At 26.8% G+C, this 7909-nt stretch overlaps 1 protein-coding gene across 2 annotated transcripts in view; it reads right to left on the bottom strand.

Annotated features, from left to right (window-relative positions):
* Positions 1-7909, bottom strand: part of LOC145265480 (uncharacterized) — a 676373-nt gene that overhangs the window by 59446 nt on the left and 609018 nt on the right. The gene's annotated exons all lie outside the window — the stretch shown is intronic.

Genomic DNA, 7909 nt, shown 5'->3' with positions numbered 1-7909 from the left:
AAAACGCCGCTTTAAACCTGTTACGTTTTCATTGATGAGCGATCAATATACCAAATAAAATAAAGTCTTTATACATACATGCGGAATGTTTATACGTGCTGCCACTTTTATTGCAGGTCCTGTCACCCTAACATGCACTTAAGGCGACCCTTATCAAAATTCACACTAGCTACTTATTGGCGTAGGATCTCTACGATTTAACAAACGGAAACATAACCGGATGGACAGACGAAGCTTCCCCGAGAGCTGTAAAGACGCATGTTTTAGCCATGTTAAATAATAGGAAGCACAAATGTATCCATAGCGATGGGGATGTAGAAAACGAAGGAATGTAAGACCGACATTCGTCCAATTAAAGAATGCCTAAAAAAAAAGAAGAAAATGATAAATCCATTGTTGTGTTATTCGTCGAGCTTTCAGAAGATAATTGGAATTGACTAATTAGATTTTACGCTTCAAAATCTGCCTCCCACCCAACCTTGCCGAACTGACCGCCTATCATCAATAGCAAGACTTAAAAGAAGAAATTATAGAAAGTTATTTTAGAAATTAACTTCAAAATTAGAAGCTCACACCTATATTTCACGCTATACGAATATTTATTAATTTCACCCAAACATATAAACATCTATTCTCTTACGTTTCTGAATTTTTGAGATGAGGATTGGTTATCTAAATATTAATAAACTTGTTCGTACGTCCAGTGTCACAAAAAACATCATCATTGCAAACATTAATTAATGAGAAGCGAATTATCCTCCTTATAGTCGTTCTTTATCAGTTAAAAACAAAAAATCATTTAAACCATCTCATCTCAAAAAATAAAAAATGGCTTTACGCTTTCAAATTGGCTATTTCATTTTATAATTAAAAAAGTAATGTTGAAAGGAGACTGTAATTTTTTAAAATCATAGTTTCTTTTGAGAATTAAAAAAGTGCAAGTGAATTGACATCTGTTTCTTTATAATTTCTATTTAAAAATTATGAAGAAAAAAAAACACAAAGCAAAAAAATATGTTGTATGTTGAATTTCATAAAAAATCTAATTTTTTTTAAATAAATTCTTTTTAGCTTTAAAAGGTAACAATAGAATTTGCTAACAAATTGTTTTAAATTCTTCGTAATTTTTTTACTTTATATTTTTTATTTAATATTTTTCATATTTTTTATTTTGTATTTTTTATTTTATATTTTTTGTTTTATATTTTATTCATTTTATATTTTTTTATCTTATATTTTTTAGTTTATATTTTATTCATTTTATATTTTTTATTTTATATTTTATTATGTTGTATTTTTTATTTTTTTATTTTATATTTTTTATTTTATATTCTTTTTATTTTATATTTTATTATTTTGTATTTTTTATTTTTTTATTTTATATTTTTTATTTTATATTCTTTTTATTTTATATTTTATTCATTTTATATTTTATTCATTTTATATTTTATATTTTTTATTTTATATTTTTTATTTTATATTTTATTCATTTTATATTTTTTATTTTATATTTTTCATCTTATATTTTTTATTTCAAATTTTTTATTTTATATTTTTATTTTATATTTTATTCATTTTATATTTTTTATTTTATATTTTTCATCTTATATTTTTTATTTTAAATTTTTTATTTTATATTTTTTATTTCATATTTGTCATTTTATATTTTATTATTTTATATTTTTTTATTTTATATTTTTTTATTTTATATTTTTTATCTAATATTTTTTATTTTATATTTTTTTATTTTATATTTTTTTATTTTATATTTTTATTTTCTATTTTCTATTTTTTTATTTTATATTTTATTAATTTTGTATTTTTTATCTTATATTTTTTATCTTATATTTTTTATTTTATATTTTCTATTTCATATTTTTTATTCTATATTTTTTATTTTATATTTTATTCATTTATATTTTTTATTTTATATCTTATTTTATATGCTTTTTATTTTATATTTTATTCATTTTATATTTTATTCATTTTATATTTTTTTATTTTAGATTTATTTTACTTTATATTTTATATTTTTTAACTTATATTTTTTTATCTTATATTTCTTATCTTATATTTTATTATTTTATATATTTTTATTTTATATTTTATTATTTTATATTTTTTATTTTATATTTTATTCATTTTATATTATATTCATTTTATATTTATTTTATTTTTTATTTTTTTATTTTATATATTTTTTATTTTATATTTTTTATTTTACATTTTATTCATTTTATATGTTTTTAAAAATATTTTTTATTTAATATTTTATATTTTTTAGTTTATATTCTTTTTATTTTATATATTTTTTATTTTATATTTTTTATTTTATATTTTTTTATTTTATATTTTATTAGTTTATATTTTTATAATATATTTTCTAATTTATATTTTTGATTTTATATTTTTTTATTTTATATTTATTTATTTTATATTTTTTAGTTTATATTTTTTAGTTTATATTCTTTTTACTTTGTAGTTTTTATTTTATATTTTTTATTTCATATTTTTTATTTTATATTTTTTATTTTATATTTTTTAGTTTATATTCTTTTTATTTTATATTTTTTTATTTTATATTTTTTATTTTATGTTTTATTTTATATTTTTTATTTTATATTTTTTATTTTATATTTTATTCATTTTATATTGTTTATTTTATATTTTTTAGTTTATATTTTACTATTTTATATTTTTATTTATATTTTTTATTTTATATTTTATTCATTTTATATTTTATATTTTTTATCTTATATTTTTTATTTTATATTTTTTATTTTATATTTTTTATTTTATATTTTATTATTTTGTATTTTATTCATTTTATATTTTTATCTTATATTTTGAATTATATATTTTTTATTTTATATTTTTTTATTTTATATTTATTTTATTTTATATTTTTTATTTTATATTCTTTTTATTTTATATTTTTATTTTAGATTTCATTCATTTTATATTTTTTTATTTTATATTTTTTAGTTTATATTCTTTTTATTTCATATTTTTATTTTATATTTTATTCATTTTATATTTTTTTTATTTTATATTTTTTTATTTTATCATAAATAATGTTTTAAAAACTTTCAGCTATCGTGGAATTTTCCCGGGTTCTGCTAGTTTATTTTGTTTGGATTGATTAGACTACATTCTCTCATCTTAAGTGTCATTTTCACAACGTTTCGGTCGATGTAACCCCGACCTTCTTCAGGTGTATCTTGTCGAACTTGGGAATATTTCTATCGAACTTATCCGCAAAGACTAGTGGCACAGTGGTTAGATTATTTGGAAAAATCAATTGCGACAATGATATTCTCCTGAAGGTGTAAGGTTCAATGAGGGACAGAAAAATACAGTTGCGAATTACTTTGGACCTCTATCTAGTCATGGCTGACGAAACAAGAACATGCTACTCCGTCAAGTACATAAAGAATTTCATTCGAAATTTCGTCTATATTCCCGAGTTCTACAGAGACATTCCCGAAGATACATCTGAAGAAGATCGAAGTTCACATCTACCGAAACGTTGTGAAAATCACACTCAAGATGGGAACAGTAGTCCGAAGATTCCAAATAATACGAATCTATTCTCTTATTCTCTCGCTATAAATGAGTCAACGTTTGTGTGTTATAGAAACCGATATGTTAAGAGGTAGAACATTCAAATATGTTAAAAAGTTGAAGGAATCAAAAAACACGATTATAAATTTTCTTCGATTCCATCTCTGGTCATAAAGGACGATCATCGATTAGGTCAATAAAATGAAAAAATGTATTATAACTAGCGGGACCCGTGGAAATTCCACAGGGGACTCATTCATATGTAATATATTGATGTTGGCATTCTGTAGATGTTCAGTGTAAATGGAGACTCTGACATTTTTGTAGCTTTTTTGTTAAAACTGCAAAAGTATTTATCTAAGTTAGAACGAACGCCCGGCAAAGCCCAGTCGTAAAGTACGCTTAAATATGATATTTTAATTCTTACAGATTTCGTATATATTATTATTGTTATACCGCCCTTCCTTGAACAGAGGAATTTACACCGATTAGCACTATAAATAGCGCTAGTAATCCCAACACCGGTGCGAGAGATGCGACTGCACTTCAACTGCTAGCCGAGTGCCCAGCAGATATACACACTTTCCTATCTTTGTACATTATTGTTAATATCCTTGTTCCTTAACCGAACTTCGACTTGATTGTTCTTATTTTCATTGTTGTTCCACGACACAACAGATTGGCGACAAGGAATCGAAACGATCGTCACTACAGACAATCATCAAAAGTGATTGGAGATTCGTAAAATCTTTACGGCATAACACCTTCGTCATTTCAACAGATATTTGGATACGCAAGGATTAACAGCAAATTAATTACAACAATAGTAATTTGGCGACGGGAAAAAACTTGCTACCAAAATCTACAGCGGAAAACGCGAATATTGTTAATTATTTCATAATTGAACACACTTACCAAGTGTTTTAGAAAGGGAAAAAGGGTTCATTTTTTCACCAGAAGCTATTTTTCCTACGGTAAGAATTTCTTCTGCAAAGTTAAACGTCCAAAACCAACTAGCAAATACCGTGTAAGCTTATCGTTATTTCGATAACATCTGGGATTTGAAAAAAACAACAACAAAAAAAAACACGCTTGACTTTGTCAAGAGAAAGAGACAGACCGTGAAAAATAATTATTCACGTACGTCATTTGTAATTAGCAAACACGTCAAGAATCAAGTTATTTTTTACAAAAGGCAAAGAGGGTAAAAAAAAAAAAAAAACTCCAAAAACCTAAAAGTTTCCCATACGAATTCGTCGGATATTTAAAGCGACGGATTTTATTTTTGCTACGTAAAAACGCGTGCAAATTAAAAAATATATTAAACAAATGTTATTTCGCTGGATTGTTTCTAGTAAGACTAGAAATAGAACGTTCAACAAATTCAGTAACAAAAGGACTGCTAAACTGTTGTTATTCAAACAAAAGAATTGGGAAAGAAAACTTGATTGATTTTTTTTTTACTAAGGAATATTTATTTAACACAAGCGTAAATTGTAAACTGAATTCGTATGATCCATGCGAAATCCATGCTAGGCAGAGCAAAATCTCGCGTTGCAAAAGCAGCAAATTCAACAAGGAGAAAGAGAAGAGAGATTTAAACAATCATTTGAACAAAAAATGCTTCAATAACAGAAACGCTTCGATGAAATATTGATGAAAACACAAGAGGAACCAAGAAAAATTCTGGAGGCGACACAGTTAACTAAAGCGGACGATAATCATAACGCATTTTCTCAAACAACTGTGTGGGCCGCTATTGAAAATTTCAATTATAATCCAGAAGACGATGTCACTTTCGTCCAGTACAGTAGACGATATGAGGATATTTATTTTATATCGGATTGTAGTACCTGATCAGACGCAAAAAAAGTTAGGCTTTTGCTAAGGAAATTGGGAACAACATACAAAGTTCGTGAATTTTATTCCCCCAAAAAAGACCAGTGAGTTGAACTTCCAAGAAACAGATAAGCTACTTACAGAACTGTTTTCTGCAAAAACGTCTCTTTTCCATAGGCGATGTAAATGTATGAATTTTACTAGAAAAGAGGAAGACGACTACACTACTTATGCAAGTATAGTGAACAAGCATTGCGACGATTTTAAACTGGAGGAATTATCATCAAATAATTTTAAATGTTTAATATTTATGCAAGGGCTGGTCTTAAATAAAGACGCTGAAATCAAGCGTCGTGTTTTAAATAAACTCGAAAATGAACCAAATTTAAAACTACAAAACTTAGCGGAAGATGTGAACGGGTTATTGCGTTAAAACAAGACATTCGTGACATAGAGGAAAGCGGAGTGTCGCATATTAAAAAGATCCATCAAAAGAAAAATTTGACTTCAAAAAATAATCAGAGAAATAAACAGGGAAAAGATCCACCTGGACCATGTTGGAGGTGTGGAAATAAACATTGGTACAATGAGTGTCCCTACAAATTCAAACAATGTGACAACTGCCACCAGAAAGGGCATAAAGCATCGCATTGTAGAAAAAAATCTGGTAGAAAGACATCCATTAAACTTACGAAAATTGAACCTGAGGAACAAAATATCCGGAAATATGTACAGATCAAAATGTTTAAAAAGAAAGTAAGGCTACAGCTTGATAGTGGGTCTGAGATTTTCATTATTAATGTACAGACATGGAAGAGGCTTGGGAGACCCACTATGATTGAATCACATAAAATGGCGAGAAGCGTCAGTAGCGAAAAAATTACCTTCGAAGGAGAATTATTGACAAATATTTTTCCCAGAACAGGGCCAAAAAAGCAAGAATTTTTGTCATGCGAAAATCAAACAACCTCTTTGGAACTGATCTGTTCGAAAAGTTCAGACTATGGGATCTGCCTTTAAGCTCATTTTACTAAAAGGTTGAGGATTCGAATGTAGAGGCAGAAAAACTTAAGAGGAAGTTAAAAGAGAATTTCCCAGACGTATTTTCAGGCGGGTTGGGACGGAGTACAAAAGCGGTAGCAAAATTTGACGTAAAAGTAAATGAACAGCCAGTATTCAGAAAGAAAAAATAGACGGTGAATTAAAAAGACTCGAAAACATGGGTGTCATCGGAAAAATTGATCACAGTGAGTGGGCTGCACCAACGGTTTACATAAAAAAGAAGAGTAAGGAGATTCGGGTTTGCGCTGACTTCGCGACAGGCTTAAACAGGGCATTACAAGATCACCATTATTCTCTTCCGAGCCCTGAAGAGATATTTGCAAAACTGAGTGGAGGGAAATATTTTTCTAAAATCGACCTCAGTGACGCGTACTTACAAGTTCCAGTCGATGAGGAGTGTTCAAAGCTGCTATGTATTAATACCCATAAGGGATTGTACAAGTTTAACAGACTTCCTTTTGGGGTCAAAGTCGTCCCTGCGATTTTTCAGCAAATTATGGACATTATGTTAAATGGGTTAGATTTCGGAGTAGGGTACCTGGACGATGTGTTAATGAAAAGCGCTATCAAAGAACAACACAAAACTCATGTAAACCAAGTATTCAAAAGGATCCAGGATTATAGATTTAAAGTAAAACAGGAAAAATGTACATTTTTTCATGGAGAAAATAAAATACTTTGGGAAAGTCATCGATAAACATGGAAGAAGGCCGGATCCAGATAGATTGAGTGCAATAAAGAATATGCCTGCTCCAGAAAATATTGCGTCTTTACAAAGTTTCTTAGGTTTGGCAAATTACTACAAGGTATTTGTGCCAAATATGCAGAAACTAAGGTCGCCTTTAAATGAACTGTTAAGGAAAGACAAAAAATGGGTGTGGACGCAAGAGTGCGAAGAAGCATTTCGGAAAATTAAAGAGACTTTAACGTCTGACTTGTTTCTGACACATTATAATCCCAAGCGTGAAATTATTGTTGCAAGCGATATGTGTGTATTTATATATGTATACCTATATATATATATATATATATATATATATATATATATATATGTGTGTGTGTGTGTGTGTGTATTTATATATGTATATATGCATGAATATATATATATATATATATATATATATATATATATATATATAGAGAGAGAGAGAGAGAGAGAGATAAAAAAGAAACAAGCCAAGTTATATGTTCTTGAACGTTTCGCCTTAATTGTACGATTCTTCTGGATGAATGTAATAAAGAATACATATAATATATCACAATATTCGTTACTTGAAATACTTGAAACATTTACTTAAAATAATCAACATTTCATTCAAAACTTTCTTTTAAACACAAACAAAATCTTTCTTTAATTGTATAGGTCTCTCTCTCTTTCTGTTTCTCTGTCTCTCTGTCTCTGTCTCTGTCTGTCTCTCTCTCTTTCTCTCTCTCTCTCTCTCTC

The sequence above is a fragment of the Euprymna scolopes genome, chromosome 40 (assembly GCF_053919585.1).
Source record: "Euprymna scolopes isolate OS-2025 chromosome 40, ASM5391958v1, whole genome shotgun sequence".
Classification (NCBI taxonomy): Eukaryota; Metazoa; Mollusca; class Cephalopoda; order Sepiida; family Sepiolidae; genus Euprymna; species Euprymna scolopes.
This window is presented reverse-complemented; position numbering and strand designations above follow the sequence as displayed.